This window comes from Carlito syrichta, unplaced genomic scaffold (genome assembly GCF_000164805.1).
Source record: "Carlito syrichta isolate Samal-C Ts95f unplaced genomic scaffold, Tarsius_syrichta-2.0.1 Scaffold302053, whole genome shotgun sequence".
Classification (NCBI taxonomy): domain Eukaryota; kingdom Metazoa; phylum Chordata; class Mammalia; order Primates; family Tarsiidae; genus Carlito; species Carlito syrichta.
The window spans coordinates 1,344,891-1,357,667 of record NW_007246149.1 but is presented as its reverse complement, the minus strand read 5'-3'; the positions used below and the strand labels follow the sequence as shown (position 1 = coordinate 1,357,667).

Here is a 12,777-nt window from a genome sequence, read left to right as displayed (position 1 = left end):
TTGAAAGCTTGTGTCACAATTTGTGGAAGAAATGTCCCAAGTTGTGGCAAACAGGTGACGAGCTCTTCCACCATGACCTGCCCACACTGTTCTGAGTGTTCAGTAGTTTTTGACCAAAAATTGCATGAACCCCATGCTTCACCCTCCCTATTCACCTGATCTTGACCTGCGAGACTTTTTTTTGTTTGTTTCCCTGGGATGAAAAAAGTCCTCAGAGGGAAATGTTTTGTTGATGTGGAAAAGGTGAAATAAAAAACAACAGAAGCACTAAAAGGCATCAAAATTGACACGTTTGAAAACTGTTTGAGCAGTGGAAAAAGCATCTTGATAGGTGTATTGCATCAAATGGAAATTTCTTTGAAGGTGACTGAAGTTTAAACATGTAAGAATAACAATTTTTTAAATAGATAAATTATGGTTTTGGGGGGTGATCTCTCTTGTATTCTGAGCGGACTCAATCTTCCCTTCCCTTCTCTTTGTATATTAGCTTTTATTGTTATCTATAAGAAATTTGATTGAGCTGGAGAAATAAGAGCTGATGAGTATTCAGGTATATTTATGTGAGAGATTAAAAGGAGTAGAAATAGTGGCATCTAGCTCTGTCATGGCTCTTTTAGACTATTCGTAAGCCCCACTAAAAAGAGGGCTAGTGTTAGATTTTAAAGGAGATATTTGTGTGAGAAGCCTTGAGTCTCTACACTCGCATTACCATTTAAGGCCCAGTTGACAAAGTAAAGAACAAATATTGGGACATGACCATCTTCCCCATTTCTGCGTGGAATCTTATACCTCAGGGGAGAACACAGATGGGAGCCACTGGCAGCAGAAGCAGTAATGAGCACAGGAATTACAGGCTTCAGCACAGGATTTTATGGAACACAGGAATGAGAACAGACATATTCAGAATCATCTACTTCTCAGTCTTCCATACATACTTTGTAGTGGGTTACAATTATCCTAACAGCACTTAGGAATTTTGATTTGGGAGAATATGGGTTTAACTGTTAATATGACATGACTTTAGTTTGCCTGAAATTTTATTTCATTTTCATATTTTTAAAGAATATTTTTCCTAAAGATGACATTCTAGGTTGGCAGTTATTGTGGTTCAACTAAGATATGCCATTGTCTTCCAGTTTCTATCATTTTTATTGAAAAATCAGGTGTCGTTTCATTGTTTTAATGTTGCTTTTTAAAAGTAGTGATTGTTTCCTTTTTCTATGATTATTTTTTCGGTATTTTCTTGGAATTTGAGTCTCAGTAGTTTTACTATGTTGTGACTGTGTAGTTATCTTTGTGTTCTTTTTGAGTTTGTAATGCTGCTTCAGTGGCTTGAGGGTTTTTGTCAGTCTTAGAAAATTTAACACCATTATTTTTGCCCAGTCTCTCTGATTCTTTTTCTTCTAGGAGTTCAATCTCATACAGATTAAACCTTTGTACCACATACATCACTTCTCATATTCTTCGCTATGTTCTCTCTCTCCATCAGTTTAGACATTTTTCTCTGACTTGCCTTTCAGTTCTCTCAACTCTCTTTATCTATATTTAATCTTCTAGTAAGCTTATCTTTTAAGTTCTTTATTAAGTTTGCCGTATTTTCAATTCCAGAATTTCTTTTTGTTATAGACTTCAGTCTTCTGAAATTTTTACTCGACCATCAATTCTCTTGAACATACTAAACCCAGTTATTTTAAAGCTTGTTCCTGATTGATTTACTCTTGATCACCTGTAGATATAGTCATGCTATCTATTTTTTCTTGGTCCTGTTCTTTAGGATACCTGGCAACTTTTGAATAAATTATGGACATTGTTTATGAGAAATTGTGGAAGCTATGCATGTATTTTTGCTTCTGATAGGCAGTTACAAGCAGATTACCCTTATCTTGCCTGGTATCAAGATTATTCTATACTGAGTTGTAATCTTTGAGAAGGCTAATATATTTCAGGTTTTCTCTTACTGCTAGGGTGGAGCCCTACCAGGTGTTTACTGTAAGTCAGGTGTTTATCAAAGTGTCTCAACCTTAGCAACCTCTGGACTTCAAATTTTGCCTACCCATACTTTGAGACTAATGAAAACTCTGCTTAATTTATCAGCCTCTAAATGACTTTTATCTTCTTAGCCTTTAGGTCTTTTGAGAAACTTCTTCATAAAAAGGAAAGCAGTACCAAATGTTTAACTGACTTATTTTGCACCTTTTTGTACTTTTCTATTCTCTGGGTTTCTGTTCTCTCTACTCTTGACTACACTTACAGACTTGGACTCCAGTTTTTGTCTCTTTAGCCCGTTGAGATTACTGACACTCTGTTCAGCTTCTTTGTCAGTTAGCCTCATATTTCTGTTCAGCTTCTGAGCACTCAGATTTGCCCCGTTTATAAACCAGTAAATGACTCAAAGGAAAAGGTAGCATGAAATGTTGGGCTTGCTTTCTTTCTGTCTGTCTTTCTTTCTTTATTTCTTTCTTTCCTCTCTGAACTTTTTATTAGTCTTCTGCTCCCCCAATGGTGATTCTGCCATCTCAGCACCTGAGAACTTTGGTGTGTTGGTCTTAGACAACACATTGCCATCCACTATCCTGTGGGTGGTGGTCTTCTGGATGGTCTGAATGGAGCTGCTATTGTCCAGGGCGTCATGAGACCTCCCCATCCTCCAGCAGGTGGTGGTAGGAGGCAATCTCAGCCTCCAGCTTGACCTTGATGTTCAGCAGGACCTCTTACTCCTGGGCCTGGTCCTGGCTCCCTGCCTGGGTCTGCGCCAGCTTGGACTCCAGATGCAGCAGGGTACTGTTGAGCTGGTCCATCTGCATGGCTTTGTGGGCCTCCATCTCCCTCGGGCTGTTCTCCAAACTGGCTTTCAGGTTTCTCATTGAGCCCAGGTTGATTTCCAAGGACCACACTGTTTGTCTCAGCTCCCTGTGTGCCATCTCATAAGCTCCTATCTTAACAGACTGTATGGTGAATACTGTGGTGCTCTCCATGATCTGCCTGAAGCAATACTTGTCTAGCTCCTCTCAATTCTTCTGGACCAACTCGTCATACTGTGCCTGGATGTCCACCATGATCTTACTGAGGTTCTGAGATTTGGTGACATCTACTTCCACAGTCGACCCAGAGCTGGTAACCTGGGCTTGCAGGCCTTTTATTTCCTCCTCTTGGTTCTTCATGAAGAGCAGCTCCTCCTTGAGAGCCATAATCTCTGTCTCTAGCTGCAACCAGGTGACATTGGTATCATCAATGATCTTGCAGAGCCCATTGATGTCACTCTCTACAGACTGGCACATGGCCAACTCTGTCTCATATTTGACTCTAAAGTCATCAATAGCAAGATGGGAATTGTCATTCTGCAGAACATTGTGGATATTTTGTTCATAGAAGTTGCAAATATCTGAGCCCTCAGGTCATCGATGGTCTTGAAGTAATGCCCCCAGTCTCTGACCTGGAGTCCCTTCTTCTCCAAGGTTCCTGGATTTTGCTCTCCAGCTTCTGATTCTCAGTTTCCAAGATCCTTCCACCCTGTCCAGGTAGGAGGCCAGGTGGTCATTCAGCTCTTGCATGATCTCCTTCTAGCTCTGGATGCCCCCCAGACCCTAGCCATCTCTGTGACCAGATCCCAACCATCACTGCAAAATGGGACAGAGAGATCCAGGAGACAGAGCCCCCTGTGCATACCTAGCTGCTCATGGCACTGCTGGTGGGCCAGATACTGAATGACTCGCTGGAGCTCAGGGACCAGGAGTTGGTGGAGAAGGTGGCAGAGCAAGTAGTGAAGCTCATGGTGATTGTAGAGGAGAGCAAGATGGCAAGACTCAAGTTCTGGGACGTTCTTTCATGTGTTTCCCTTCTCCTTGATATCTTGGATCCTCAAATACTGGCTGCATTGGGAACTTTCTGTTGCCTCCCAACAGGTTTTATTTTGGCATTTTATTGATTTTCTAATTATTTTGGGGCAAGGCAGCTTATCTAATAAAAACTAATCGTGAATAGCAGGAAGGGATATCCTCTTTGTAAATGAGTCAAGGAGTTATTCTTGACTCTTTTTTATACACCCCACTACTAAATGACCTGTTAGCAAATCCTATTGGCTTTCCCTTCAAAATATATTCAAAATTTCTCACTTCTCACCATCTCCACTATTGAAACTCTAATCCAAGCCACTTTCACATCTCACCTTGTTATAGCCTCTTTCCTGCTGGCTGTGTTTCAGTCTTTGCCCACTATAGTCTATTCTTTTTTTCTTTCTTTTTCTTTTCTTTTCTGTTGCCCAAGCTGGAGTGCAGTAGCATGCTCACGGCCACTGAAGCCTCAACCTAGTGGGCTCAGGTGTTCCTTCTGCTGCAGCCATCCAGGTAGCTAGAACTACAGGCAAGCGCCACCACACCTGGCTAATTTTTCCTGACTTATTGTAGAGATGAGGTCTTGCCAAGTTGCCCACGTTAGTCCTCGAATCTGTGGGCTCAGACAATCTTCTCACTTTGGCCTCCCAAAGTGTTGGGATTATAGGCATGAGCCACCACGTCCGGCCTACAGTCTATTTTCAACAAAAAGACTGATTGATCTATTGAAAATTTAAGTCACTCTTCTGTTCACAGCACTACAATGGTCACCCATTTCACTACAGTAAATTTCAAAGCTGTCACAATGTGACAGATTGTGTTTTCCAAAGACGGTCACATGATACCTACCGCTGCATATACTTTTACTAGAGTTTTGTCATTTCCTCATCAAGAAATGCGGTCCATATCTCCACCTACTGAATGCACACAGACCTTTAGGCTGACTTCATTTGTAAAGTGTATTGAAAGGGACATGACTTCCAAGGCTAGGTTACATAAGTGTGATGTATTTCCTTCTTTTGGGAAACTCACACTTGAAAAACAGTCACCAGTCTGTGAGGAATCCCAAGACGCATGTAGAGAAATCATGAAGAGAAGAAATTAGGTCCATGATGTATAGTTCTGGCTGAGACCACAGCTTACAGCCAGCACCAACTTGCCAGGATGAGACTACACCTTCATTTAAGTGGACGCTCCAGCCCCTAGGCAAGCTGTCCCACTTGATGCCATGTGAAACAAAGATGAGCTCTTTCCACAAATCCCTGCCTAAATTGCAGATTTGTAAGCAAAATAAATGGTTGTTATTGCCACCAGGTTCGAGGGTAGTCTGTTATAAAGAAATAGATAACTGGTATACATCACCTGCAAGATCCTTCATGATATGACTCTTAGTCATATTTTTTATTTCACTTCTTCCACATCTTCTTTCATCTATTTTACTCTGAACTTGTTTGAATGTGCCAAGCATTTCTCCACCTCAGGGCCTTTATGCTTGTTCTTTTGTCTGCCTGGAATATTTTACTTTTATCCCATGCTTTGTTCCCTTACCTCCTTCAAGTTTGAATTCAAATATGACTTTATCAGTGAGCAGTTTTCTGATTGCTTTGCTTTTCTTCATAGCTCTTTTCATCAACTTACATATTATACACTTTAATTATTTTGGTTGATTGTTTTTCCCCATAAGCATAAAAGCTATCTGAAGGAACAGATTTTTTTCTGTGTCCTGAGGGCTTTTGACAAGTGATTAGTAGAGAATCAATATGATTTATTTATTTATTGAGTCAGAGTCTCACTCTGTCACCCAGGCTGGAGCACAGTGGCACGTTCATGGATACCGCAGTAATCCTTCTGTCTCAGCCTTCCAAGTTGCTGGAACTATAGGTGCATGTCACCACATTGTGCTAGTTTTTTATTTGTTGTAGAGACAAAGTCTCACCAAGTTGCCTCGGTTGGTCTTGAACCCCTGGACTCAGACAATCGTCTTACCTCCACTTCCCAAAGTGCTGGGATTACAGGCATGAGCCACCATGCCTAGCTAATACATTTTTTATTAAATAAATTTATTTATTTAAAAGTTTGCTTTGTTGAAAATTTATGTAATTCATCTCTTTCTGATGCCCGTGCACTCTTGGACAAGTTTACATACACTGAGGATTCCTGAGAAGTATGTCTGCAAAATGTATTCACAGGTGCATGCCACCACAGATATCTCACTCTCAAAGATATTTCATTTTTCTCCAGCAAGCCATGAACCTTAGGATACATTTACTTCTGTATTCAGTCTGCCAGTTTCCTAAGGCCAAAGTGCATCGACTAAGTCTTAGAAGTGGCCAGGGATCTTCTTGAAGCTTTCAGTTTGTTGATTCTCTTGTCTTCACTGGTGCTGGTCCTTTGTCTTTCCCTGTCATTTTAATCCTGCAATAGCTTCATCTCCTATCTTTTAGGGATCCATAGATTGCACAGTGGCTCTTGCCTATGTGGTCTCTTTCCACCAAAAGCTGAAGCCTCTAAAGTTCTTGGAGGGAAGGAAGCTGAAATCCTTTCCCAGGCATTCTCCAAATTTTCTCCCTCTGTTTTTCACCTACTTTTCCTATTTGGGTCAAAGAGTCTCTTCCTATTTTCAGTGGATCCTAAAAATGCCTTTCTTTTTAGCTCTCAAACCTGCCCTTCCATATCTTACAGCCATATTGTGTAGTCTTATTACAATATGGAAGAGAATAAGCAATACTCTCAATTTCTCCCCTAGACATTGAGAAGTAAAAAAAGAAGTCATTTGACTGGATCAAGCACATTTCCATCATACATGTGATTTGTCAATGTGTATGCAAAGGGAAATGACTGAATCTGCTAACTTTCTCTTTTCTAAAAGTTTCCTTTTAGAGAACATTTCCCTTTGGCCACAGACTATAAAGGTCACTGTCTCTGGGGCTTAAGAACCAATATAACATAGAATCCAACTATCCCACAAATCCCAGTATCAGTCCAAAAGTGCTGCTGTTTCCAGTTTCTTTATTTTTCAGAAAAAAAATATATGAATAGGGATTTATTTAACTAAAAAGCTTCTGAAATAGAAAATTTAAAAAAGCTTTCAGGTCTGATTCTGATTCTTTGCTTATTCTGAGATTAAGACACTCCAAAAGGAACTTTGTTCTTCTTCCTAGACTTCACCTTAAGTCAAGTTGTCATTCTAAAACCTATTTACTTGGTAAAAAAGATATTAAAATTTTTTTAAAGTAGACTGAGGGACACTTGCCTAGTAGTTTGAATGCCTCACAAATAGCAGAAGTAAAACCCTACTTAGCATGAAGATGCTATCTTCTTTGGTAGTTGTAAGGGAATTCACACTGGGAAAAGCATGTATCTGATAACATAAATTTGAAGGCACAACTGACTTAACATTTAGAATGTTTGAGGGGAGAATAGCAAAATGGATAAATTAGAGAATAGGGAGTTGGTGTAGTTGTGTCGTTATACATAAGAACAAAAAATCAGTGACACAGAGAGTACTTCCCACAGACGAATTTCATACCTACTTGAAAGGAAGTACCTGTAGAAACCTAGAATAGACTAACTTAGTTTAGTCCTTTTGCCTCAGCATAACCATTTTTGCTTAGACTTCACCCTGACACACTTTGAATCCAGCACAGGTGACATAGATAGATCAATTTCCAATAGACAAGTTTTAGGAAGCATTCAGACATTTCACTGCAGGTCACGTGGCAGTCTACACCACTCCCTCAGCAAATCTGCATCAGATGCAAGACAAGAACAGAGTTATAGAAATGATAATAGACCACCTTTTTCGGAGTTTGTGGATTGCAAATGTCTGACAATGCCTCTTACAGGAAAACCTCCCCTTGTCTACTCCCATCAAGCCCACCACCTGAGGGCATGAGATGCTATTATTTGGCTACCTCCTGTGACTATAATCAACATCAAAAACCCACAGCCCTGAACACTTCTCTGAGCCAAAAATACCCCAACCCCAAAGACCTTTAAATATTCCCAGTTCCTGGCCCTTCAGGGCCACACTTGCCTCTGAGCATCAGACCCCTTTGCAATCTGTGAAAGGTGAATAATAAACTTTTTTTCTTTCTACTTTCTTCCTTGTTGCAATTTTGCATTATTCCTGTGTCCTTGACACAGCACCAGCCCACCTCACCTCAGTGGACCCTTTAACTACTTAAACCTGAGAAATCCAATAAGATCCAATAGAGTTAACTGAACAATCCTCTCTTGTATCCTGGTCTCTTTCTTCATGACTGTTGGGGCTTCTTAAAAGTTTGGGGTGTAGGCTGGGCATGGTGACTCACGTCTGTAACCCCAGCACTTAGGGAGACCAAGGCAAGAGGATTGCCTGAGCCCAGGAGTTCAGGACCAGCCTGGGCAACATGGCGAGACCTCGTCTCTACAATAAATAAAAAAAAATCAGCCAAGCACGGTGGCACATGCCTGTAGTCTCATCTATTTGGAAGGTTGAGGTGGAAGGATTGCCTAAACCCAATAGGTCAAGGCTGTGGTAGCCGTGATTGTCTCCCTGCACTCCAGCCTGGGCAACAGAGTAAAACTTTAACTCAAAAAAGGAAAAAAAAAATTGTGGTGCCTGATGCTCCCAGAAGTAATAGTGTTTAATTTTTTTTTCCAGAGGTATAAGAAATGTATAAAAAATAAGCTCTTCAAACTTAACAGTCTTTCAGTTTGTACCTCATATGGAGAAGGAAAGAACTGTTCACTGAAGTTCTTAATGATTTTAGTATAAGGTTACAAGAACAGTCACCACTCACTAACTTGTATTTCTGCTGCACCCTTTCCTTGAGTCCACTTCCAAGGCCAAGAAGCTGTGGGCAGAGTCTCCACGCTGACATAAACTCTAATTTGGAGTTTCTGTGCTTCTAATTCCACTATTTTTTTGATAAGAAACTTTACCTTCTCCCCCATACTCACGATATTTAGAAAGTGTGAATTGCCTTCCTTCCTATGAAGAGGAATTCACTTTGAAAGAGAACTGTAGGGAAGAAGTCCTCTCTAGGAAATGCCTTTCTGTGATTTGCCTTAGTCATTCCCACTGGAGTCCCCCACAGCTCCTGTGACAGCTGCTCCCTTTCTGTGTGGGCTCCTTTGAGCAGTGGTTGACAATAGTGCTTCCCTATAGCTGAATCTTCTGTAGGTTCACCCCTAATTCTCAATTTCTCATACAAGAACTGCTGGAATTCTCTTAAGTATGACTCCAGCATATAAAACAGAGTCATCTTACTCTGTTGAGCTTACTAGGACCATACAATTCTTTGAAAAATGTTTACAGTCTTACAAAGTTACTTGGGGAAGCTAATTTACATAGTGCTGCAAGATATCACACTTTCAGTAGTTATTTAACAACCATTCGTTGTTCCCATAGGCAGACCATAAATCTCAACTCTCTTGTAGCTCAAGGCAACCTTTCTTTCCGATTTCTCAAAGTTGTCCCAGCAATGGAAAGGCAATGTAGAGCCCTCCACTTCCTCCTAGAAGTGGTGGACCTCAGGTAAGTATTTGGCAAACAAGCCATGGTCCTCTTCAGACATTTCTCTATAGAACATAGGAACAAGAAGTACCCCGAGCCTAACAAAAATCTCCAGGTACCCAATGTTCCATAAGCTAGGTATGCAAAATAAATTCTTTGCATATTATGACACAACTTTCTACACATGCAGATTTGTACTCTGTAGTGTTTGCCTCTGTGTGTGCCAATACATAGATCATATTTATCGTTCAGACTTATGTGACTTACATGTATGTGTTGTTGTAAACCCTTTGAAAACAGCATTTATTCTTTCTTTCCTTTCCCCATTATAGTTATATCTAGTTTCCAAAGCTAAGGTTAAGGTTTATATCTGAGGTCTGAATCACAAACAAGACAATAAATACAGAATGAGGGACAGGAGGCAGTGGAGTCTGGAGAAAAAGTTCACTGGCCTGAGCTGAAAAAGAGGTTTCGTGTTGGCTGTGTCATGGATTTCCTTCCAAATGTCATGATTTGGTTTTTCTACCTAGAAAATAGAAATGGTTATATATTTTTACTGGGGTCACAAAGCACTCAAACTGCAAACCAATATGTAGGGGAAAATGTACTCTCTTACTGTTTTCCTTTAACTGATCTGATTTCCTTCCTAAGTTTCACAATGCTAGATAGTGACATGATAAGATAGACCAATTCAGTGTTTTAGATATTGGAGATTCATCAGGAATGATAAATCCCTTTGTTCATTAAAACTACATTTAATTGCTAGACATATTCTGGTGGGCTTTTGCTTTTATATATAGCTGAGTGTTCAAACTTTATATATACTTGCAGGATGGAAAGGAATTATTATAAACTCTAAGGTTTATAATAAGGTGATTTTAAGCTCTTTAAGCTTCTAGGAAAAAAAGAGCATGTTGAATCTGATAAAATGAAATTAACAAAAGAAAAGTAAAAAGTTTTAGTACTTATAACCTATGTACTTAATACTTACATACAAAGTATTAATACGATACATAGCGAGCAGAAATTGAAATTTCCCTCAGATTGCACATTTTTCTTCTTCCATCTTGTTGCTACTCAATAAGTTATTTTTGTAAATAAAAAGAGTGTACTACTGAAATGAATACACATATATTTTTAGAAAAATGTTTTAAAAAATTGTTCAACTTACAAAAGGTAAACTTATGACCTTCAAAATTACTTTGTTAATTTAAATAATTTCCAGAGAAAGTCTTAATAGCTTTATATACATAATTCCACCTATAGCTGAAACTGCTTTTGTAATCAAGCAATTGTTGCAATGAATAGCTGCCACACTTGGCAAACAACAATAATAGAATTGGCATACCACTCTCTGTAGACCACTTTTAACTCTCTTCCATATGTTCATATGCATGCTCTTACTTTACTTGAGCCACTCAATGATTTGTAAGAAAGGTGAGGCAACTGTAAATAAACTTAAACTCAGATAATATCATGAAGCTTGCAGATTAAGCTATGAGAAATGAACAATTGGCAAATGAGCATTGGGAACACTCAGTATTATTCCATCACTGAATTGCTGTCACCTTGAGCACGTTCTTTAACTCTCTGCTCCTTAATCATTTACTGTCTGTTAGATGGGAAAACTTTCTCCATGGATTTATAAAGATTAGATAATAACTATAAAGTAATTTCTGGAAAAAAAGCTCTTGGCAGAGGTGTAGCAAGAATAGATAATAGTTTATAATTAACTGACAAAATGGAATCAAACTATTCGAGTCATGGGAAGCAGTAATGGCTAAGAGGTCCAGAGTATTTGTGCCTAGCAGATGTGAATCAGTTAAAACAAGGATAAACAAAGAGAATGGAATGGCAGTACTGGTCCTGCCATATACATGTCTCTTATTTAAATCTGACACACAAGTCCTATGGCAGTACTAAAATAGGAAAAAAATTGAAAATCTGCATTTCAAGCAAAAGCATTTACACTTCTTTGGGAGACATTAATCAAATCCGCTTGTAAAAAATGGAAGGTTTAGGAAAGAGTTATTCCTCCTACTTTGAGCCAGTACAATATTTCTAAAACCAATCGGCAGTCAGGGAAGAAGAGGTTGAGAACAGAGGGGTGACTGTACTTCAGAACTGGAAAATTTGCCTCTGTTGCAGGTAAGTCTCCAGTGTGATTTTTTTGTAGCAGCCCTTTGAAGGATGACTAGCTCTCATGAAGGAGATGAGGTCATTGAATCAGAAATAAATTGGGGACACCTGACCTGAAAGTGAACTTAGATTAGGGAGTGAGACTATAGATTAGATCACTGCTCTGAGAGCCAACCAGGAAGTCTTCATCGGAAAAATGAAGATATGATATTCTTATAGGGCCAGCATATTAATTGGTCTTTATATTGATTCCAAGAGAATCCCAACGAAAACATGTCAACATCCCAAGAAGTCAGAATCCTGGGGAGGTTGGTGGATACAGGTGTGTGTTGTAGGCGTGTTTTGCAAAAGTTCCATGTGATCGTGTTTTTACTTAAAGATACTGGCTCACATCCCTATTAGAGGAATATCCCATTGTGAGTTCTTTTATAAAGAGAGTGGAAACTTTTGGCTAGAAGAGAATTAGCAACCAAAGGACTCTTTTAGGTGTAACAGTTACATAAGATGTAGTATATACTATGAGTAATAAAAGCCCTCTGTGTGGGCAAATTAAGTCAATAAATACTATTTATATGAGTGCCTATTATATATAAGGATATTATGTTTAGTTTGTAAAGTATAAAAGAACAAATAAGACTTTACCTCTCATTGAGCTCACACTTTAATGAGGAAGACAGTCTCTGTATTATTATTATTTTTTGTTGGTGTTTGAGTTGGAGTCTCACTCTGTCGCCCAGGCTGGAGTGCAGTGGTGGCTCCCGGCCACCACAGCCTCGATCTGCTGGGCTCCGGTGATCCTTCCGCCTCAGCCTTCCAAATAGCTGGAACTACAGGCACATGCTACCACACCCGGCTAATTTTTTGATTTTTATTGTAGAGATGAGGTCTCGCTAAGCTGCCCAGGCGGGTCTCGAACCCGCGGGCTCAGGCAATCCACTCACCTTGCCCTCCCAAAGTGCGGGATTACAGGCTGAACCACCAATCCTGGTGGTCTCTGTATTATTAATTATGTGAGATGTAGCATAAGCACTATATGAGTTTAAAATATATTTATATTAGTTATATATTAGCATATTTAAGCTATATATGTATAAATATTTGTATATATACATATATGTAGAATCAAGAAAAGAATGCTAACTGCATAGAACTGAGAAATATGTCATAGAGTAAGTGAAATTTTGGATGGACCTTAAGGAATGAGTAAGATTTTTAAAAAGTAGAAGAAGGAAGGGTGGATATTCGAGGCCAAACAATAGACAGTACCAGTCAAGCTATTGTTTGTTCCAAACTCAAGGAGTAGAGCAG

At 39.4% G+C, this 12,777-nt stretch overlaps 1 pseudogene; it reads right to left on the bottom strand.

The window, feature by feature from the left end:
* Positions 1-2,449: 2,449 nt before the first annotated feature.
* The window catches only part of LOC103258288, a 47,477-nt pseudogene continuing 37,149 nt past the window's right edge, over positions 2,450-12,777 (bottom strand).